Source organism: Aristolochia californica, unplaced genomic scaffold (assembly GCF_029961685.1).
Source record: "Aristolochia californica isolate CCGP_79_NKW_82.1479 unplaced genomic scaffold, dmAriCali1.0.hap1 SCAF_16, whole genome shotgun sequence".
In the NCBI taxonomy this organism is placed as follows: Eukaryota; Viridiplantae; Streptophyta; class Magnoliopsida; order Piperales; family Aristolochiaceae; genus Aristolochia; species Aristolochia californica.
The window spans coordinates 14,196,057-14,221,501 of record NW_027181837.1 but is presented as its reverse complement, the minus strand read 5'-3'; the positions used below and the strand labels follow the sequence as shown (position 1 = coordinate 14,221,501).

At 36.1% G+C, this 25,445-nt stretch overlaps 1 pseudogene; it reads right to left on the bottom strand.

Annotated features, from left to right (window-relative positions):
• The window catches only part of LOC137952636 (uncharacterized), a 28,384-nt pseudogene extending 3,036 nt beyond the window's left edge, over positions 1-25,348 (bottom strand).
• Positions 25,349-25,445: the final 97 nt, after the last annotated feature.

Below are 25,445 nucleotides of genomic sequence, written 5' to 3'. Positions count from 1 at the left end.
CCCGCTCTGATACCAATTGTTACTGTCCTAGATCTGACACATGGATTCGTAGGGATTCGTAGGGAGGAAGGAGAGAAAACAAAGATCAAGCCAAAGGGAAGCTTGAAAACCCTAGAACGCGTCAAGGAAAGCTCCAAGCCTGTTTAACCTAAAATTAACCTAAAATCAATGTTTCTCTTTCTCATTACACTTACCCCTTAAATAGGGTTCACTCCGTTAGGGTTTAAGATAAAATATTACAAAAATACCCCTAAAAAAATATTCCAAAAATACCCATGTGGCCTAAAACTGAAATAAATAAAGTAAATTAAAGAAAATAATTAAAATAATAATATTATTGTGTGCATAACAAAATATGTGATGTGTGATAAATGCCCGTCATTCACAAGACGACAATAAAAGACATGATAAGTGGGTAATGCCTGTCAATCACAATAAAAAACCCATAGGTGTATATATATATATATATATATATATATATATAAGTCTCAATGGACTTAAACCCAACCATGATGGACTTAAACTCCCAACTGAAGCAACACACAAGAGGTTGGCCCAAAGAAGTTTGTGAGAGTCAAATAAAGGATGATAAGAGCAAGATTGTCAAATAACCAATAGGTAATGGGTAAAGAGGAAGATAGGATGTTGAGGCCACCACTTCTTCAATAATAATGTCTCATCCAAAGAGGCACAATAACTGCAGCTGAAGTGGGCATTGGCCCATATAACAGGAAGCAAAATAATAAAAATCTTTGTAAAAGGGCCCATAAAATAATATGATCCGAGTATCTGCACCAAATAATATATTGACCAAGAAATATGTTACGAATACCTCAAAATAATAATCAAGTCAGAGAAATAGAATCGAGTTGAGCTGATTCAGGTATCACAATTATTACTGCGAGTCAGGATTCTTGATCTTCAATTTTCTTTGCGGCAAAAAATTTCTTCTAAGATGCAAAAGCTTCATCTTTTGTGCTCCCCCTTTCTTGAATATTTTGGTTGCATAAAACTTACCACAACATATGGAATAAAATACCTCTTTCTTGTACTTCTTCTACTTTTCCCCCTCAAGTTGGGAGGTAATGGCAGTGTTCCCAGCTTGAACTAAATAACATAAATATAGTAACCAAAAAAAGGGTAAGTGAGATATTTTCGTGATATAGTTGATCAATAACAGTAGCTCAAAAAGTGATGCAAAACAATCAGTTTAAATTCGGATTTTTCAATGCAACAGGATACTAGTATGACCTTTGATTCTTCCAATGAGAATATATCCTTAAATATAAATCAGATTAACATGAATTTTTTTCCTTTTGAAATTAGATTTAAATGTCATTCATCTAATTATAAATGATCTTCATAAAATATTCTTCTATTAAGATATATAATTTGATAGATTTCAGTCTCTGCCAAACTAAGTACTCTTTCCCCTTTTTCGAGCATGACCATTGACTCTTCCAAGATCAATATCTCCATATAAAAAACTCAGATCTAGAATTGGTCGAATAGGTAAGAAAATAGACTTACAAATATTTTTTGATATATAATTCTTCATATAAAGTATCATTTTGAACCTTTTTACAACTACAAGAACCTCTTTTGCAATATGACCTTTTCTACTTCAAATATCGATTTCTCTTTGTAGATAACTCCGATTACAAAAAATCAATTTTCCTTGGAAAGTAGACTCGAATATATTTTCGTCAATATATAATATGCAATATAAAATGCTCAATATAGAGGTGAAAATGTAAATCAAATAATGGGTATAGGGACTGAAAAAAAAGATAAATACGAACCTAAACTGCTCAAGATAATAGATAAAAAAAGATGACATTACCTCTGTGGGTTGACCAAGTTAACTCACATAACCTGCTCTGATAACATGTTAAATTTATGGAAAAGATAAATGCTTCATTGACTTTTTTGTAATCAGAGTACATGAACCTCTATTTATAATAGAGGAAGGTAGTAGAGTCCAATTACAATTAAACTATATTTTTACTAATTACACAAAAACTCTAACACTTAAAGATAAGTCTTAGCATAACTAAATAACCCAATATAAATAGAAAACTAACATGACTAAAACACCTTTAAACTGAAACTCTTTTGTGAATTCTACTTCCATAATAATTGTGACTCTGTAAGACTTCTTATTATGTAAAAATCATCTTGCCACGTAATCATGGTGGATCCCACCAACTCGTGTGATCATGATGGATCCATATCTTATGGGTTTGGGCTCATCTTTCAACACACTTGGATATGTAGGCATTCCTTGGTCGTGTGGGCTTGGGCCCATCTTCCAACAAATAGAATGAGATAGAAGATATCCAATATTAAGTCACGCAAAGAAAAATATGATCCTTCCATGAATAGCCGCTACTTGCGGTGAATCACTAGATTTAGAATCAGAATTTGCCATGTACAGAGGTAGAGAATTATCAGTAGCAAAGACAAACAATAATAGACTTCGAATAATCACATAAGGGGAAAAAAACTCATGGAGTAAATCAGATTGAGAGCTTTCAATATAAAAAATAGGAGAAGACGCAGAATCACACGCCCAAAAAAAAAATTGAAAATTCTATAAACCTTAGCTATGAGTCCTAAAAATCAATGATCTGATACCAAGTTGATTTTCACGACTCCATGGATTTAGCTCATGTAGAAAAAAGACAAAGGACTCATTGGAAAAAACTAGGAGGAAGAAAGAGGTTATGGACTTGTGTCCAAACTCTCTCCTGAAACTCAATTTATAGATTGATAAAACTATAATATTAAAATAATACTAGGAACTTAAACTAATTACATCAATGCCATCTCTATGAGATGACTCTTTATTTATTATTGAATTTATGGAAAAGAGAAATACTTTATTGACTTAATTATAATCAGAGTACATGAACCTCTATTTATAATAGAGGAAGGTAGTAGAGTCCAATTACAATTAAACTACCTTTGTTCCAATTACACCCAAACTCAAACACTAAAAGATAAGTCCTGGCATAATTAAATAACCCATTATAAATAGAAGATTAACATAACTAAAACACCTTTAAACTGAAACTCTTTTGTGAGACATGCTTCCATAATAATTGTGGCCATGTTAGACTTCTTATTGTGTAAGACTTCTTATGCCACCTCACGTGATAATGGTGGGTCCATATCTTATGAGCTTGGGCCCATATTCCAACACTCTTGGATATGTGGGCCTTCCTTGGTCTTATGGGCTTAGGCCCATCTTCCAACACACTTGGATATGTGGGCCTTCCTTGGTCGTGTGGGCTTGGGCCTATCTTCCAACACCCCCTCAAGTTGGGGGCGAGATAACATGATGAATTCCCAACTTGCTGCAAATGATGTATAGGATCTTCTTGTAAAAATGGCAGTTCTCCATATCTTCCAACACTTCCCTTCACGCTGGTGGTCTCTTCCATGAGGTCTAGCTGGCATAAGATAAGTGAGATTAAAATCACTCCAAGCCGTATGACATCGCTCCATACTCCAGTCATAACCCATGTTGGATGTAGGGCACACTCCTATCATTCGCAGGTAGTGGCACTCCTATCTTTCGCAGGTAGTGGGTATATACGTAGTGCTCAGAAGTATAGTAAAAACTCCTCCATCACAGTGTCCCTCCATAGGACAACGACTCTCAAGTGGTAGTCTCAATGGACTTAAAACACCCATATACATGATGGACTTAAACTCCCAACAGAAGCAACACGCAAAAGGTTGGCCCAAAGAAGTATGTGAGAGTCAAATAAAGGATGGTAGGAGTAAGGTTGTCAAATAACCAATAGGTAATGGGTAAAGAGGAAGATAGGATGCTGAGGCCACCACTTCTTCAATAATAATGTCTCATGTAAAGAGACACAATAGCTGCACCTAAAATGGGCTTGGGCCCATATAACACGAATAAAAATCCTTGCAAAAGGACCCATGAAATAATCTGATGCGGGTATCTACACCAAATATGTCGACCATGGAATATGATGCAAATGCTTCAAAATAATAATCCAACCGAAGATAAAGAAAATCAAGTTCAGTCGGGTCAGATATCGCCAATAATTACCATAATTATTATTGCTAGTTGGGATTCTTGGTCTTCAATTTTCTTCGTTGCAAAAAATTTCTTCTTAGATGCTAAAGTTTTATCTTTTGTGGTCCCCCTTTCTTGAATATTTTAGTCACATAAAACTTACCACAACATATAAAATATTTTTTTCTTGTACTTCTTCTACTTCTCCCCCTCAAGCTGGGAGGTAATGACAGTGATCCCAACTTGAACCAAATAACATAGATGTAATAATAAGAAGGGGGAGAAAGGTAACCAAAAAAGGGGTAAGTAAGATATTTTCATGATATAGTTGATGAATAACATCAACTCAAAAAATGACGCAAAAAAATCAGCTTAAATTCGGATTTTTCAATGCAACAGGATACCAGCATGACCATTGATTCTTCCAATGCATCTATATACTTAAATATAGATTAGATTGATATGAAACTATCTCCTTATAAAAATAGACTTAAATACATTTCATACAATTATAAATTCACTTCATAAAATATACTTATTTTGAGATATATAATCTGATAAATTTTGGTCTCTGTAATTTGGCCAAACTAAGTACTCTTTCTCCCTTTGTAGCATAACTATTGACTCTTCCAAGATAAATATATCTATATAGAAAAGTCAGCTCAAGAATTGGTTAATTAGGTAATAAAATAGACTTATAGATCTTTCTTTTGATATATAATTCTCCATATTACGTCTTGTTCTTGATAGCATAAAATTGCTCAGAAGTTGAAGCTTTTTGCTACTGCTAGAACATCTTTTGCAATTTGACCTTTGCTGCTTCAAATATCGATTTCTCTTTGTAGATAACTTCAATTGCAAAAATTATTCTTTCCTTGGAAAGTAGACTCAAATATATTTTCATAAATATATAATATGCAATATGAAAAGTTAATTATAGAGGTAATAACGCAAAGAAAATAACGGGTATAGGGACAGAAAAGAGAAAAAAAATACGAACCTAAACTGCTACAGATAATAAATAAAAAAATATCACATTACCTCTGAGGGTTGACCGAGTCAACTCACATAACTTACTCTGATACCATGTTGAATTTATGGAAAAGAGAAATACTTCAATGACTTAATTATAATTAGAGTACATGAACCTCAATTTATAATAGAGGAAGGTAGTAGAGTCCAATTATAATTAAACTACCTTTGTCCCAATTACACCCAAACTCTAACACTTAGATAAAAAACACCTTTAAATTGAAACTCTTCTGTTATACCCACTTCCATAATAATTGTGGCTCTATTAGACTTCTTATTGTGTAAGATTTCTTAAGCCACCTCACATGATTATGGTGGGTCCCACCAGCTCATGTGATCATGGTGGGTCCATATCTTATGGGCTTGGGCTCATATTCCAACACTCTTGGATATGTGGACCTTCCTTGGGCTTATGAGCATGGGCCCATCTTCCAACATACTTGGATATGTGGACCTTCCTTGGTCTTATGAGCATGGGCCCATCTTCCAACATACTTGGATATGTGGGCCTTCCTTGGTCATGTGGGTTTGTGCCTATCTTCCAACATTTACCAACCTGCCATCACTGTAGGGCATGTGGGCCTTGAGCCACAAAGATAGTCAATAATATTGCCTCTCCCAATCCCGAATACACTACATGGCTCGTCAGGATAAGCTGATTTTTGGTGCTTTTGTCGGTTATTTCATGCCCCCTCTTATTCCACTTATCACTCAATCTAGAACCTGTCATGAAGCCTAAAATATTTTGGCTAGTACTTATGCTCAGCCTTAGTTTGGTCACATCAAACAAATCAAGGAGCAACTCAAACATGCCACTAAGGGGTATCAAACAATTTTGGAATATATACAATTTATTAAAACACATGTTGATGAACTTGTGGCCCTCAAAAATCCTATGGATCCAGAAGATCTCACTAAGAAAATTTTGGATGAGATCGACGATGAGTACAAACCACTTATTGATATTATCAATGGTCATGACACCCCAATTTCTTTGATGAGCTGCATCAAAAACTTGTCAACAAAGAAGTCTTGCTACGTGTCCAACAAGCACACTCCTCTCCACTATCGGCCACTACAGATCCTGCCGGTTCTCGTTTCAATTTCTACAAGTCAAATAATCGTAATCATCAACAATAAGGGGCACCCTCATACCGCCCACAACTATGTACTACCTCAGGCCTCCCCATCATCGTCACTTCAGATGGTCGATCTCAGCCTCGACCCTCTCTCAGTCTTTACCAGTTGTGCCGGGAAAAAGGACACAACATTCCACAATGTCTGCTACAAAGTGGGTCCCACCATGGTTGCATGAGCTGGTGGGACCCACCATGAGAACGAGAGAGGACATGATGAGTCATCAAATGAGCCGGCATTAGTTGGAAGATAAGAAGCACGAGCTAGCATGAGTTGGAAGATTTGAAGATCAAGTGGGACCCACAAAGATACCACGAGCCGGTATCCTTATCATATGAGATAGAAGATCACGTGGGACCCACAATGATAACCACAAGTTAGCATCTCTATCTTATGGTCACGTCCTCATAGAAAAGGTTGAGTTTGAGTTATGTTAGTCGTCTAATTATGTTGAGTTATTTTATTATGATAGACTTATTTTTAAGAGTTTTAGTTTGAATGTAATTAGGAGAATGATAATTCAATTTTACTTTCACTCTACTACTTTACTCTACTAATAAATAGAGGTGCTTGTACTCGAATTATGAATAAGAAAGAAGTAGTTCTCCACTTCTCATCGTGAAGCTTTCCTCTCTAGTCTAAACTTTTCTTCCTGTTTTTTCTCTCTTCTCTCTTCTCTACCCGAGAGCTCTCTTCATTTCTTTTTCTTTCTCCCTCTCTCACCTTGCTTGAGATATCAGTAAAGGGGTCCTAAATTCAACATGGTTTCAGATAATCAAATTTAGGATCCCCACATCAAAAAAATGCTCTAAGAAGTTATGATCAAAGCTACTCATAGAATGCTCTTTATGAAGCAGGATTGAAGCTCATGAGATAAGTTTCTTTTTTTTATATATTATTGATTCATGCTCTTGGTTTTGGATATTAGAAGATGGTTTAGAGATGTTTTTATGTCTGTCTTCATCTTATGAGATTATGGAGATGTATGCATCTCATATTAGAAGAAGTTACCAAGGCAAATTTATCAATTTGGAAAATTTTTGACTGAGACCAGTTTATGTTGAGATTTATGCATAAAAAGCTATACTTCTAGGGGAACAAGATTCCCTAATAAAGAAGATTGGTATTGAGCCTATTATGAGTGGTTATTCATTGAATTTCAGAAATATGATTACTTAGCTTCTATGCTAAGCCTCTCCATTAACCGAGTTGGTTGAAGAACTCTACTTGGTTTTTTATTAGTAATTGATTGGAGAATTTTTTTGAATTGCCTATTATGGCTGAAGAAAACATGACTCACAAGAGTGATATACTCAAAATTACTACTATACCCTTGTGAGGGGTATTAAATTTTATGAGCTAGTCCACATCGGTTCGTAGGTTTCTTATAACAAAAGACCTTCATGGTCACCTCACCAATCGTGGACCACCTATTGATGAAGAGGATATTTTTTATAACAAGTGGTTAAAAATGATACTTTGGTTATTAGTTGGCTTATCAACAACATGGAAGAACCTGTCTCCAACAATGTTATTCATCTTGATACTGCTAAAAAAATTTGGGAGACATGTGCTAAGCTGTATTCTAGCTCCGACAACTTACACAGGCCATATGATATTCTCCAAAGAATTCTTAACACTAAACAAGGAGAAAATATCCATGAATATTTGGCTCGCTTTAGAGGCCTTCTTCAAGAATGGAAAATTGCTCAGCCTACCTCCACGAATGTCTCTATCTAAGACAAACAGAAAGAAGACTTAGTCACTGCCATATGTCTTGGAAACATTAAACTGTATCTTGAAGTTGGTTAAAGTCAACTTCTTAGCTCTTCTTCTATTCCCACTTTTGATGATGTATGTGCCACATCACTCCGTATTCCAGATGCTTCTCATTCTACTACTGAAATGTCATCCGCTATGTACACCAAGCATAGGGGAACATCATCCAACCACGACCGAGGCCGAGGCAGAAATTATAGTGGAGGATGAGGAAGAGGTGGAAGGAATGGTTTTGTCAAAACAGATGGCAAGGAATGCACTATTAGAAGATAGGCCCAAGCCAACACGACCAAGGAAGGACCACATATCTAAGAGTATTATAAGATGGGCCACACGACCAAGGAAGGCCCACAAGATGGGCCCAAGCACATGTGAAGTAGGACCCACCATGATTACAACAAACTGATATCCCTATCACATAAGTTGGAAGATCAAGAAGGACTCACAAAGGCATCTTTGTCTTATGGTCACGAGCTAGAAGAGTTGTAGTTTAAGTTATGTTTGTCTTTTATCTATATTGAGTTATTTAATTATGCTAGGACTTATCTTTAAGTGTTAGAGCTTGGGTGTAATTGGGACAAAGGTAGTTTTATTGTAATTGGACTCTACTACCTTCCTCTATTATAAATAGGTTCATGTACTCTTATTATAATAAGTTAATGAAGTAAATAAAATATTTTTCTTTTTCATAAATTCAACATGGTATTAGAGCGGGTTCTGTGAGTTGACTTGGGCAACCCATAGAGAAAATATGATCCTTTTCTCTAAACCTTAAACCCTAAGTCTAGGTTCGTAGTTATTTTTTTCAGTCCATACACCCATAGATTTCTTTATGGTTTTCAACTTTATACTTAGCTTTTCATATTGAAAAATATATATTGACGGAAACATATTTGAGTCTACTTTCTATAAAAAAATTGATTTTTTCCGATCGGATTTATCTATAAAGAGATATTGATATTTGAATGATTAAAGGTTAGATTGTAAAAAGGTTCGAGCAGCAGCTACAAGCTACAACTTCCGAGGTATTTTATTCTACCAAGAACAAGACTTTATAAGGAGAAATATATATCAAAATAAATATTTATAAGTCTATTCTTTTACCTATTCAACAAGTTTTATGTATGAGTTATCTACAAAGAGAAATTGATATTTGAAGAAGAAAATGTCAGATTGCAAAAGAGATTCGAGAAGCAGCAGAAAGCCTTAAATTCCGAGGTATTTTATGCTATCAAGAAAGAGACTTTATATGTAGAATTATATATCAAACGAAAGATATGTAAGTCTATTTTCTTACCTATTCAACTAATTCTTGGTATGATATTTTTATAAGTGGATATTGATATTGGAAGACTCAATGGTCATTTTGGAAAAAAAGGAGAAGTAGTATTTAGTTCGGCCAGATGATAGAAACCGAAATCTATCAGATTATTTATCTTCTGATAATTATATTTTATGAAAAGAAGTTATACTTAGATGAAATAAATTTAAGTCTAGTTTCATAAGGATAAAATTTTATGTCAAGCTGATCTATATTTAAAGATATATTCACATTGGAAGAATCAAAGGTCATGCTGGTTATCTGTTGTATTGAAAAATCCGAATTTCTGCCCATTGTTTTGCATCACTTTTTGAGTTGATATATCAGGAAAATATATCTCACTTCTCCCTGGTTTGAGAACTTATTTATACATCTCTGTTATTTGGGCTTATTGCTACATCTATGTTATTTGGTTCAAGATGGGATCACTTCCATTACTTCCCAGCTTAAGGGGGAGAAGTAGAAGAAGTACATGAAAGAGGTATTTTATTCCATATGTTGTGGATAAGTTTATGTGACCAAAATATTCAAGAAATGGCGAGCACAAAAGAAGAAGCTTCTGCATCTAAGAAAAAAATATTTATATCGGATTATGATTATTTCATGGGTCCTTCTACAAGGTTTATTATTTTGGTTCGTGTTATATGTGTTGGAAGATGGTGGTGTTACATTACAGTTGCTGCTATTATGTCTCTTTGGATGAGACATTATTATTGAAGAAGTAGCTGGTCACCTCTACCTTTTCTCGTACCATAATTTATTTGACTCTCAAAAATATAACGGTTGAGACACCATGAGAGTCTTAGCCCGAATTAGGACACCATGATAAAATTAACTCTCAATAATATCATGGTTGGGATACCATGAGAGTCGGTGTCTGGATTGGGACACAATTATAAATAATCTCACTACCCCCCTATAATGGCTTTTATTACTCCTACCACTTGAGAGTTGTTGTCCTGTGAAGAGACACTGTGGTGGACACTTCAGAGCAATGCCGATAGACACATTACCTACAGAAGATGGAGTGTGCCCTACATCCAGCATTAGGACTGGAGTATGGAGCAATGTCTTACCAACTAGGATTAATTTTTACTCTCACTTATATTATGCCAGCAGGGCCTCATGGAAGGGCGCAACAACGTGAGGGAGAGTGTTGGAAGATGAAGGCATATTGGAATATGTGTCATTTTATACAAAAGAATTTATACATCATTTGCAGCAAGCTGGGAGTTCATGTTGCTCTCTCACCCCCAGCTTGAGGGGGAGTGTTGGAAGATAGGCCCAAGCCAGCATGACCAAGGAAGGCCCACAAGATGGGCCCAAGCACATAAAAAGTAGAACCCACCATAATACTACAAGCTGGCATCCCTATCACATAAGTTGGAAGATCAAGGACTCACAAAAGCATCTTTATCTTATGGTCACGTCCTAGAAGAGTTCTAGTTTGAGTTATGTTTGTCTTTTATCTATATTGAGTTATGTAATTATGCTAGGACTTATCTTTAAGTGTTAAAGCTTGGGTGTAATTGGGACAAATGTAGTTTTATTGTAATTGGACTCTACTACCTTCCTCTATTATAAATAGAGGTTCATGTACTCTGATTATAATAAGTTAATGAAGTCAATGAAGTATTTCTCTTTTTCATAAATTCAACATGCACTAAGTGTGGGAGATATGGTTACACTATGGATACGTGCTATTACATGGAATGCACCTATTTTGGAAAATATGGCCACACTATAGAGACATGTTATAAAGTCCATGTCAAACCGGACTGGACGAAGACTAGTCATGCCTTAGTAAGTGATACAAAGGAGGACTAGTCTACCGCATCAATAGAAAAGAAAACCCTTACCGATGATGGGTGTGATTTATTCAAAAAAATGAAATCATTGATGAGTTCTACTCCAAGTTCCTCCTCAATTGTTGCTGCCACCACCGCTTCAGGTATGCTATCTGCCTCCTCTTCATCTTGGATAATTGACTCAGGGGCCTCTGAGCATCTCATAGGTAAAAACAATCAACTACACTCAATTTCTCCTTCTCTCTCACATAAATTTGCTACCATAGCTAACGACTCTCAAACTAAAGTTATAGGGAAAGGATCTACTTCTATTACACTATCACTTCCGCTCACAGATAGTCTTTTTGTTGCCTTTTTCCTTTGAATCTTTTATATTTTAGTCAGTTCACAAAATATTTTAATTGTTCCATCACCTTCTCACCCACTTCTTGTGCTTTTCAGGATCTTATAACGAAGCAAGTGATTGGTGGAGGCCGTGAACAAGGGGGTCTCTACTTCCTAGATGTGCCTAAAATAAATACTATTTCAATCAGTGAAACTGAGACAAGTCTATGGCACAACCAGTTGGGACATCAATCCACACAATCTCTTCATTGTCTTTTTCCTACTCTTAAAGAAAGGTCGGAGTTAAATTGTGAAGTCTGTCAACTAAGCAAACACCATAGGACTACATACTCACCTTGTCCAGAACTTAAAATTATTACTCATTTTTCATTGATTCAGACAGATGTATGGGGACCTTTGAGTGTCTCAAATATTTCCCGAGTCATATATTTTATTACATTTATTGATGATTTTACTCATACCACTTGGTTATTTCTCTTTAAAGAATGTTCTAAAATACCATCCATATTTAAATCCTTTCATGCTATAGTACTCACTCAGTTTGGTCAGAAAATAAAAATACTTTGGTCTGATAATGCCAAAGAATATACTTCTAGAGACCTTGACTCCTTTTGTCAAGAGGTAGCTTGCAATTTATTATATACCAGAACGAAAGAACCGTCATCTTCTTGAGGTAGCTTGCAATTTATTATATACCATGAAACTTTCATACTTTTATTGGTTGCATGCCATCCTTACTGCATTTTTTTCTTATAAATAGGTTTCCCTCTTTTATTCTAGGTAATAAATCCCCATACTTGTTATTTTTGCCACATGATGATCCTTTTTCACTTCCCTTGAAAGTCTTTGGGTGTCAATCTTTTGTTCATATTACCTCTCCACAACATAGTAAACTTGATCCCAAATCTATCAAGTGTATTTTTTTAAGATACTATCGCACACAAAAGGGCTATGTTTGCTACAATCCCACCCTCCAACGTTTACTTGTGTCCAGGGATGTCATTTTTTATTAAGACTCTTCATACTATTCTGACAACACTCCTCCATGTCTATCTTCAGTACCAAATTCTCCTCAACCGGTTGTGCCCCGTGCTACAAAAACTGCTCAACCCCTAGACACATTGGCTGACACCACACCTGTTGAGTTTATGGATCCCACCGAGGTAAGTCCATCTTCTCCTATTGTTTTTGGCCCACAATATGATACTTTTTCCATTGCCTTGCGAAAAGAACCCAGAACTTGCGATAGGCCCTCTACTTCTCACCCCTTATCCAATTTTGTGTCTCACCATCATTTATCCCCTTTATGTTGTCAATTTCTTTCATCTATCTCCTCCATATCAGTCTCACAATCCTATCAGGAGGCTCTCAAACATCCAGGGTAGAAGGCGGCAATGGACGAAGAAATGCAGGCACTATATGAAAATCAGACGTGGGCTCTAGTTCCTCTACCATCAGATAAGAAACCTGTCGATTGCAAGTAGGTTTTTATAATGAAACACAATCCAGATGGGTCCGTTGCTCACCTTAAGGCTCACCTCATTTCTGAAGGCAATACACAGAGTTATGGAATTGATTATGAGGAAACATTCTCTCCGGTGGCCAAAATGAACCCAATACGTAGTTTATTATCTCTGGCCGCTAATTCTTCCTGGCAGGTATATCAGCTTGATGTGAAAAATATTTTTCTTAATGGGGATGTCAAGGAAGAAATTTATATGCATCAATCACTTGGTTATGTGATTGAGTGGGACTCGGTATGTCAATTGAAGAAATCCATGTATGGTCTGAAACAATCTCCTCAAGGATGGCTTGAAATTTTAGCCAACCCCTTATATAGGCTGGATTTCACAGATGTTCAGTAGATCACTCTGTATTTATTAGAGACACACCTAAAGGCAAGGTGATTTTGGCAGTATATGTTGATGATATTTTTTTAAATGGTAGTGATCCCTTGAGCATCCAGGAAACCAAGGAAAAAATATGTGCAGAATTCAAGACAAAAGATCTTGGACTACTTAAATATTTTTTGGGTATTGAAATTATCTCAAAGGAATTATGTCCTTGATCTACTTGAGGAGACAGGAATGATGGGGTGTAGACCAGCTGAAACCCGTATGGACTCAAATACACAATTATGTGCAGGTACTAGAGAAGATGTGGATACTGGAAAATATCAAAGACTTGTGGGAATGCACAAACCACAACTCAGTCATTGGCAAGATCTAGAAAGAATATTGCAATATTTGAAAGGAGCTCCAGGAAGAGGGCTTCTCCATAAGAACCATGGTCACTTCAACATAGAAGCATTCTCAGATGCAGACTGGGCCAGATCCCCGAATGACAGAAAGTCTACTTAAGGATATTATGCAATGATTGGAGGGAACTCGGTTACATGGAGAAGCAAGAAGCAGAATATAATTGAACGGTTCAGTGTAGAAAAAGAGTATAGAGCCATGGCACACACAGTTAGTGAGCTTCTATAGATCAAATCCCTTCTCACTAAACTGGGATTTTATAAAGAAGCTCATATGGATCTATATTGTGATAATCAGGTGGCAATACATATCACATCAAATCCAGCCTTCCATGAGAGAACAAAGCACATTGAAGTAGACTGCCACTTCATACGAGAAAATTTTCAAACCGGCATATTATCTCTCAAAAATATATCTTCACAAAGCCAAGTTACAAAAATTCTCACCAAACCAATTACTCATAAGATCTTGTCCACCATTAACAGCAAACTGGGTGTTTACGATGTTTTCTCACCCCCAGCTTGAGGGAGAGTGTTACAAAGTGGGACCCACCTGGTTGCACGAGCTGGTGGGACACACCATGAGAATGAAAGAGGACATGATGAGTCATCAGATGAGCAGACATGAGTTAGAAGATAAGAAGAGTTGGCATGAGTTGGAAGATTTGAAGATGATGTGGGAGCCACAAAGATACCACGAGCTGGTATCCTTATCATTTGAGATAGAACATCACGTGGGACCCACAATGATAACCATGAGTTGGCATCTCTATCTTATGGTCACGTCCTCATAGAAGAGGTTGAGTTTGAGTTATGTTAGTCTTCTAATTATGTTGAGTTATTTTATTATGATAGACTTATCTTTAAGAGTTATAGTTTTCAATTGTACTTGGACTCTACTACTTTCCTCTACTATAAATAGAGGTGTTTGTACTCGAATTATGAATAAGAAAGAAGTAGTTCTCCACTTCTCATCGTGAAGCTTTCCTCTCTAGTCTAAACTCTTCTCCCTTTTTTTCTCTCTTCTCTCTTCTCTACCCAAAAGCTCTCTCTCTTTCTTTTTCTTTCTCCCTCTCTCACTTTGCTCAAGATATCAATAAAGGGGTCCTAAATTTAACAATGTTTTTTATTTCACCAAATGCAATAGTCAATGCCACCTTCTTAGGCTCCTCTCTATCTCTCTCATTGGTAACCTTGCCCTTCGACATCATGGCAACCATGACCACATCTTGCAACCAGCACCTCTCCTACTGGTTCTCCTTGGCTTCTAGACAGTGAAGCATCACACCATGTTACCACCGACATGAGTAATCTCTCTATTCATACTCCTTATGATGGCACCAATGACATTGTGATTGGTGATGGCACGGGTCTTTCTATTACTCACATTGGTTACAAATCTCTCTCTACACCCTCTTGAAAATTTTCATTAAACAATGTTCTTTGTGTTCCTACTATGCAAAAGAATCTTATTTCTATTTCTTAATTTTGTCAAACTAATCATACTTCCATTGAATTCTTACCTACTTCTTTTCGTGTGAAGGATCTTCATACGAGGGCAATACTTTTGCAGGGTCGAACTAAGGATGGTGTGTACGAATGGCCATCATCCCAAGTCTAGTCTCCACCAATAATTACTTTCTCTAATGTCCAAACAACTTCGTCTGTATGACATCATCGTCTAGGTCATCCATTGTCTCCAATTCTCCGACACATCGTGTCCACTTTTCAGTTAGATTTATCCCACCCTCTGAATGTTAATTTTACTTGTAATTTTTGTCAAAGCAATAAAAGTCACAAATTACCGTTTTTCGACTCCACTTTTGTCTCTTCTTCCCCACTTAATATTATCTTCTCGGATGTCTGGATCTCTCTCATTCTTTCTATTGATAATTTTAAATATTATATCATTTTTATGATCATTTTAAAAAGTATATATGGTTTTACCCTCTAAAAAAATCATATGTATTTGATACCTTTATCCGATTTAAATCTATCGTTGAAAACTTCTTTGGTAAACGGAATAAGACACTCTATTCTGATAATGTGTTTGCATTTGACAACCGTGAACCCAAAACTTTAACTCATGCTCTCACCAATCCCAAATGGCATCAATCTATGTCTGATGAATATGATGCTCTTGTTCAGAATGGGGCATGGGAACTTGTTCCCTAAGATCCTTTGTAGAAACTGGTTGTTTGCAAATGGATATTTTGTACTAATTTTTTTTCTGATGGCAACATTGATAGGTACAAGACTCGTTTAGTTGCCAAGGGTTTTGCCAGTGCCCTGGGGTTAATTATCATAAAACCTTTAGTCCTATTGTCATGTCTACCATAATTCGCATTGTCTTTAGCCTTGCAGTAAGTCGTGGCTGGTCACTTTGACAACTTGATGTTATTAATGCGTTTCTCCAAGGTACTCTATCTGAGCATGTCTTTATGGCACAACCATCGGGTTTCATTGATCGTGAGAATCCTAATTATGTCTACAAACTTCACAAAGCCATCTATGATCTCAAGCAAGAACCTCGTGCTTGGTATATCATGAGTCGCGCCAGTTTCTCATTACCTTGGGCTTCACCAACTCTCATGCAGAATCTTCTCTATTTATCTCTCATACAAGTTCAGTTGTGATGCATATTCTGGTCTATTTTGATGACATCATTATTACAGGAAACAATGATCAAGCTATGGCAATGTTTGTCCACCTACTTGCACAGAGATCCTCATTCAAGGATCTCGGCTCATTGGCTTATTTTCTCGGTATTGAAGTGGTTCCTCATTCTGAAGTCCTACTTTTGTCTCAATGCCAGTATATCTCTGATCTTCTTGCTCACACACTCATGACAAATGCAAAGCCTGTAGCTACACTGCTTGTCACATCATATACACTCACACTTCAGTCTAGCTCGACACTCTCTAATGCATCTGAATATCGGACTATTATTGGGAGTATGCAATATTTGTCTCTTACTCGCCCTGACATTGCTTATGTGGTGTTGAATTTATGGAAAAGTGAAATAACTTTTTGTAATCAGAGTACATGAACCTCTATTTATAATAGAGGAAGGTAGTAGAGTCCAATTACAATAAAACTACCCTTGTCCCAATTACACCAAAACTCTAACACTTAAAGATAAGCTCTAAAATAATTAAATAACTCAAAATCGATAAAAGACAAACATAACTCAAACTAAAACTCTTCTTTGACGTGATCATAAGATAAGATACTTTTGTGAGCCCTTCTTGATCTTCCAACTGATGTGATAAGGATGGCAGCTCATGGTAATCATTGTGGGTCCTACTTATTATAGGCTTGGGCCCATCTTTTGGGCCTTCCTTGGTCGTGTTGCCCATCTTATAATAATCTTAGATATGTGGGCCTTCCATGGTCTTGTGGGCTTGAGCTTATCTTCCAACACTCCCCCTCAAGTTGGGGGTGAGAGAACAACATGAACTCCCAACTTGTTGCAAATGATGTATATAATATTTTTTGTATAAAATGGCACATCTTCCAATATGGTTTCATCTTCCAACATTCCCCCTCACGTTGTTGCGTCCTTCTATGAGGCTCTGCTGGCGTAATATAAGTGAGAGAAAAATCACTCTTAGCCGATAAGCAATTACTTCATACTCTAGTCCTAATACTGGATGTAGGGCACACTCTGTCTTCTATCGGTAGTGTGTCTATCGGCATTGATCTGAAGTGTCCACCACCGTGTCCCTCCACAGGACAACGACTCTCAAGTGGTAGGTGTCATAAAAGCCATTACAAGGGGGGATAACATAAGTGTAATAATAAGTTCCTCCGTCTTGGTTTCCCAACCATGATATTTTTTGACAGAGCCTATCATGGTTTCCCAACCACGATATTTTTTTACAGGGTATCCTCAATCATAGTTATTCAACCGTGATTTTTTTTTTTTTGACAGGGCCCTTCATGGTTTCCCAACCATGATATTTTTTATAGGGTAAAATAAATGATGATATGAGGCCACCTCTTCTTCAATAATAATGTCCCCAAAGAGACATAATAGCAGCAATTTTATATAACATGACCATCTTTCAACATATATAACACGAACCAAATAATAAACTTTGTAAAAAAACCCATGAAATAATCCAATATAAAACTTCTTCTTAGATGCACAAGCTTCAAATTTTGTGCTCCCCCTTTCTTGAATATTTTGGTCACATAAACTTATTCACAACATATGAAATAAAATACCTCTTTCTTGTACTTCTTCTACTTCTCCCCCTCAAGCTGAGGTAATGGCAGTGATCCCAGCTTGAACCAAATATTATAGATGTAGCAATAGGCCAAAATAACATAGATGTATAAATAAGCCCTCAAACCAGGGAGAAGTGAGATATTTTCTTGATATATCAACTCAAAAAGTGACACAAAACAATTGGATTAAATTCGGATTTTATATGTAACAGAATACCATCATGACCTTTGATTCTTCCAATATGAATATTTGTTTAAATATAGATCAGATTAACATGAAATTTTCTCATTATGAAAGTAAACTTTAAATAAATTTTCTCATCCAAGTATAACTTCACTTCATAAAATATTATTATCATAAAATAAATAATTTGATAGATTTCGGTCTCTATCATCTGGCCAAACTAAGTACTGTTTCTTCTTTTTTTCCAGAATGACCATCGACTCTTCTAAGAAAAATATCTCCGTATAAAAAAACTACACCAAGAATTGGTTGAATAGGTAAGAAAATAGACTTACGTATATTTTTTATATATATTTCTCCATATAAAATATCTTTCTTTATAGCATAAAATACCTCAGAAGTTGAAGCTTTCTGCTGTCGCTCGAACCATTTTTTCAATCTGACCTTTACTGCTTCAAATATTGATTTATATTTGTAGATAACTCATATAAAAAATTGGTTGAATATGTAAAATAATAGACTTACAGATATTTCTTTTCATACATATTTCTCCATATAAAGTCTAATTCTTTATAGCAAAAAATACCTCGAAATCTGAAGATTGTTGCTGCTGCTCGAACATTTTTGCAATCTGACCTTCACTCATTCAAATATCAATATCTCTCTTTAGATAAATCCGATTGGAACAAATCATTTTTCTTTAGAAAGTAGACTCAAATATATTTCCTTCAATATATATTTTTCAATATGAAAAACTCTGTACAGATGTAAAAAATTCAAAGAAATCTACGAGTATAGGGACTGAAAAAAATAACTACGAACCTAGACTTTGGGTTTAGGGTTTAGAGAAAAGGATCACTTTACCTCTGTGAGTTGACCAAGTCAACTCACAGAACCTCCTCTGATACCTTGTTGAATTTATGGAAAATTTAAATACTTCATTGACATCAATAACTTTTTGTATTCAGAGTACATGAACTTCTACTAATACTAGAGGAAAGTAGTAGAATCCAATTACAATAAAACTACCCTTATCCCAATTATACCCAAACTCTAACACTTAAAGATAAGTCCTAATATAATTAAATAACTCAAAACAAATAAAAGACAAACATAACTCAAACTAAAACTCTTCTTTGACGTGACCATAAGATAAGATACTTTTGTTAGTCCTTCTTGATCTTCCAACTTATGTGATAAGGGTGTCAGCTCATGGTAATCATTGTGGATCCTACTTCTTATGGGCTTGGGCCTATATTTTGGGTCTTCCTAGGTCATGTGGCCCATCTTCTAATAATCTTAGATATGTCAGCCTTTCTTGGTCGTGTGGGCTTGAGCTTATCTTCCAAGATGTAGTAAATAAGTTATCCTAGTTTATGCATTGCCCTACTATTGATCATTGGGATGTTGTAAAGCGATTGCTACGTTATCTCTGTGGTGTTCGGAATTAAATGCCCTAATTCCAAACTAACGAGAACAATAATAATAATTACAAAAGAAAGGAAAACCAATCATGAAAACAAACAACAAGATTTATACAGGTTCGCCTCAAGTGAGACTACATCCTATCTTCCGCTGCTGCATTAATCCACTATGCATATGAAATAGTTTACAAGAGAAATCGCACACTTATACGTGTTTCTCTCTAACTTCTCAAGTTGCAATTCGAGATGATCCTCGGATTAAGATAATCAAAACCCTAATAGCCGCGCCCCTCAATTATAAATAAAAAATTAGGGCAACTGCGACCAAGTCAGTGTAAGGCATTAACTAGGTTCCACAACTTAACAATCTCCCACTTTGAGACTAATCCATCATCAATATCTCATCTGCAGTAGCAACAAACTTTTCAATCCTCAGAAAGAAGTCCAATTGAAGTTGCACGCAACTTCATTTTCTGGATCGTAATAGTCTTTGTCAACATATCAGTCGGATTCTGACTACCTTGAATCTTCTTAACTGCTAAGACTCCATCCACCGGAGCCGATCTGATGAAATGATAACACACCTGTATGTGCTTTGTTATGGCATGATAAACAGGATTCTTTGCTAAATGAATAGCACTCTGACTGCCACAATATAACTCATTCTTCCCGTGTTTGAGATCTATTTCTTCCTAGAAAGACTGCAACCTTACCAACTCTTTGTTGGCTTCGGTTACAACAACATATTTTGCCTCAATAGTGGAAAGGGAAACTATCTTCTACAACTTAGAAGGGAAACTATCTTCTACAACTTAGAGACCCAACTAACTGTTGTATCATTCAATATGTATACATATCCAATGGTACTCTTCCTGCCATCATTGTCTCCAGCTATGTTAGCATCTACATAACCTTGTAATCCCAAGTCTGCCTTTCTGAAACATAAGGCTGAGTTTGTAGTGCATCTCAAATACATGAGAATCCACTTCACCGTTTCCCAATGTATTTTACCTGGATTACTCATATATCAACTCACAACTCACACTGCATGAACTATGTCTGGTCTAGTACACACCATGGCATACATGAAACTACCAATAACAGAAGTTTAAGGCACATTGACCATGTTGGCTTGCTTTTGCTTTGTAGAAGGTGACTGCTCCTTAGATAGCCTAAAGTGACTAGCTAAAGGAGGACCCACTGGTTTTGCATTGTTGAATTTATGGAAAAGTAAAATACTTCATTGACATCAATAACTTGTTGTAATCAGAGTACATGAACCTCTATTTATAATAGAGGAAGGTAGTAGAGTCCAATTACAATAAAACTACCCTTCTCCCAATTACACCCAAACTCTAACACTTAAGGTAAGTCCTAACATAATTAGGTAACTCAATATTGATAAAAGACAAATGTAACTTAAACTAAAACTCTTCTTGGTCATGACCCTAAGATAAAGATACTTTTGTGAGTCATTCTTGATCTTTCAACTGATGTGATAAGGATGCCAGCTCTTGGTAATCATTGTGGGTACTACTTCTTATGGGTTTGGGCCCATCTTGGGGCGTTCTTTGGTCGTGTGGCCCATCTTATAATAATCTTACATATGTGGGCCTTCCTTGGTTATTTGGGCTTGATCTTATCTTCCAATACTCGCCCTCAAGCTGGGGGTGAGAGAACAACATGAACTCCCAGCTTGCTGCAAATGATGCATAAAATATTTTTGTATAAAATGGCACATCTTCCAATATGCCTTCATTTTCCATTACTCCCCCTCACGTTGTTGTGTCCTTCCATGAGGCACTACGGCATTATAAGTGAGAGTAAAACACTCCTAACTGGTAAGCCATTGCTTCATACTCCAGTTTTAATATTGGATGTAGGGCACACTCCACTGCTATCGATAGTGTGTCTCTCGGCATTGCTCTGAAGTGTTCACCACCGTGTCCCTCCACAAGACAATGACTCTCTAGTGGTAGGAGACATAAAAGCCATTACAGGATAGGGGGGGATAACGTAGATGTGATCTTAAGTTCCTCCATCATGGACTTCCAACCACAAATAATTTTCATCTTTTTGAAGGGGATGAAGTTCCTCCGTCATGGACTTCCAACCACAAATAATTTTCATCTTTTTGACGGGGATGAAGTTCCTTCGTCGAGGACTCCCAACCACAAAAAAATTTGATTTTTTTACGGGGTAAAATAAATTATGACATGAGGCTACCTCTTATTCAATAATAATGTCCCCAAAGAGACATAATAGCTGCAGCTAAATATAACACGACCATCTTCCAACACATATAACACGAACCAAATAGTAAACTTTGTCAAAGAACCCATGAAATAATCCGATATAAAAAAATTTTCTTTGATGTACAAGCTTCATCTTTTGTGCTCCCCTTTTCTTGAATATTTTTGTCACATAAACTTATCCACAACATAAGGAATAAATACCTCTTTCTTGTACTTCTTCTACTTCTCCCCCTCACGCTGGGAGGTAATGGCAATGATCCCAGCTTGAACCAAATATCATAGATGTAGCAATAAACCCAAATAACAAAGATTTATAAATAAGCCCTCAAACCAAAGAGAAGTGAGATATTTTCCTAATCAACTCAAAAAGTGACGCAAAATAATTGGCATAAATTCGGATTTTTCAATACAACAGAATACCAGCATGACCATTGATTCTTCCAATTCGAATATATCTTTCAATATAGATCAGATTGATATAAATTTTTTTCCTACTGAAATTAGACTTAAATAAATTTCATACAAGTATAAAATCTCTTCATAAAATATAGTTATCATAAGATAAATAATATGATAGGTTTTGATCTCTGTCATCTGTCCGAACTAAATTCTGTTTCTCCTGTTTTTCCAAAACGACCATTGACTCTTCCAAGATCAATATCTCCTTATAAAAAAATCATACCGAGAATTGGTTGAATATTTCAGAAAATAGACTTATATACATTTCTCTTGATATATAATTATCCATATAAAGTCTCCTTCTGGATAGATTAAAATACCTCGGAAGTTGAAGCTTTTTACTACAGCTCGAACCACTTTTTCAATCTGACCTTTAATGCTTAAAATATCGATTTCTCTTTGTACATAACTCAGATAAAAACTTGGTTGAATAGGTAAAAGAATAGACTTACACATATTTCATTTGATATATATTTATACATATAAAGTCTAGTTCTTGATAGCAAAAAATACCTCGGAATCTTAAGATTGTTGTTGATGTTCGAACCTTTTTGCAATCTGACCTTTGTTCATTCAAATATCGATAACTCTCTGTATATAACTCCGATTGGAACAAATCATTCTTATTTGGAAATTAGACTCAAATATTTTTCCTTCAATATATAATTTCAATTATTAAAAACTCCATATGGAGGTAAAAATGTAAAGGAAACTACTGGTGTAGGGACTAAAAAAATAACTACGAACCTAGACTTTGGGTTTAGGGTTTAGAGAAAAGGATCACATTACAAGTCAACTCACTCAACCTGCTCTGATACCATGTTGAATTTATGAAAAATTAAAATACTTCATTGACATCAATAACTTGTTGTAATCAGAGTACATGAACCTCTATTGATAATAGAGGAAGGTAGTAGAGTCCAATTACAATAAAACTACCCTTATCCCAATTACACCCAAACTCTAACACTTAAGGTAAGTCCTAACATAATTAGGTAACTCAATATTGATAAAAGGAAAATATAACTTAAACTAAAACTCTTCTTGGTCATGACCCTAAGATAAAGATACTTTTGTGAGTCCTTCTTGATCTTCCAACTGATGTGATAAGGATACCAGCTCTTGGTAATCATTGTGGGTCCTACTTCTTATGGGCTTGCGCCCATATTGTGGGCCTTCCTTGGTCGTTTGGGCTTGATCTTATCTTCCAACATGCATCATTCATGTTGAACCTGCTTAGCACCTTCTTAACATATTCTTCTTGTGACAGTTTCAAGAGATCAATATCCCTAGTAATCCTCATCCCAAGGATTTTTTTTGCAGCAACCAAATCCTTCATTGCAAACTTCTGGGCCAACTCCCTTTTCAACTTATCTATTTTCTATTTTCTATTTTCTAGAACCTACTATCAACATGTGATCAACATATAGTAGTAGAATAATGTAGGAATCATCAAGCTTCTTCACATAACAGCAATGATTCACCTGGCACCTCAAGAAACCATTACTACTCATAAAAGTGTCAAACTTCTTATACCGCTATCTTGGAGCTTATTTAAGACCATATAATCTCTTTTGAAGTTTGCACACCATTTTCTCTTATCCTTGTGCTTTGAAACCCGTGACTGCATAATGTAAATTTCTTCCTCCAAATCACCATGAAGAAAGGTGGTCTTTACATCCAATTGCTCAAAGTACAAGTCTTCATTTGCCACTAGTCCAAGCACTATTATAATAGTAGTCAATTTTACTACTGAAGAGAAAATCTCAATGTAGTTAATGTTTTCTTTTTGTTGAAAGCCTTTTACCACCAATCTTGCCTTGTAAGCTTGTTGCCATCATGTTCGTCTTTTATTCGGTACGCCCCTTTATTCTGCAAGGCCTTCTTCCCTTTGGTAACTCAGTCAACTACCATGTCTGATTGTATAACAATAAATCTATCTCGTCCTTCATGGCCAAATCCCACTTGGTTGATTCATCAACTTGCACAGCTTCCTCATAACTCTCCGGTTCACCTTTTTCAGTCAATAAAATATAATTTAGTGTAGGGGAGTACCTCTGTGGTGGTCTGCTAGTTCTGGCATATCTCCTGAGTTCAGACATAGGAATGTTCTGATTTAGATCTAGGGGTATGTTCTCTTGGTCTTCCTGAGCAATCTTCTCCATCTCAATAGTTGGAAGATCTCTCAACAAAATTACTTCAAACTTCTTGGCTTCATCACTTGTGCTCTTAGACTATGTTCTCAACATGTATTTATACAAGGCACCTTCATTGAAGATCACGTCCTTGCTCCTAATAACCTTACGACTTTGGTCATCCCAAAAGCTAGAACCAAACTTGGTACCACCATAGCCAATAAAGAAGCATATCTTAGAGTCAACATCAAGTTTATTTCTAGTAGCAAAATCAATATGAATATAAGAAACATAACCAAAAATCTTCAAGAAAGAAAAGTTTACCTCTTTGCCGCTCTAGACCTCTTCTAGTATTTTGCAATCCAATGGTGTAGAGGGAACTCTGTTGATCAAATATGCAGCAGTACTAATAGCCTCAAACCACAACAGCTAATAGCCTCCTCTCTAGCCTTAGAAAAGCTAACCTTTTTCTACTTGCCAAAAATATAACCTTCATACAAACTGTTATTTATAGTTTTCAATCCAGGTAGCTTCCCTTTGGATTGAAGCACTTTCATTCCCTTCTCACTCATGTGACCGAGACTATAATGCCACAAGTCAGAATTAGTAACCACATCAGCAACTGCAACCGTGTCTCTGCAATTGGAAGTGATGAAAAGAGTTTCAATTTTAACTCCTTTTGCACAAACCATGGATCCCTCTGTGACTTTTCAGGTAGCACCATTAAAAGTCACATTATGACCTTCATCATCAAGTTCCCTACTCAAATCAGATTAGGCACCAATTTTGGTGCATGTCTCACCTTGTAAATTTTCCACACTGCCCCATTTGACATCGTCAAACTGACATTACCAATTCCGATAATATCCAAAGGTTCTCCATCAGCAAGATACACCTTCCCATGATCTGCTACAACATAATTCTCCATGATCTCACGATGTGTGGTGGTGTAAAAAGAAGCTCTTGAATCCAACACCCAAGAGTCAATAGGGCTATCAACCAACAAGAGTAAAACATCTTGTACC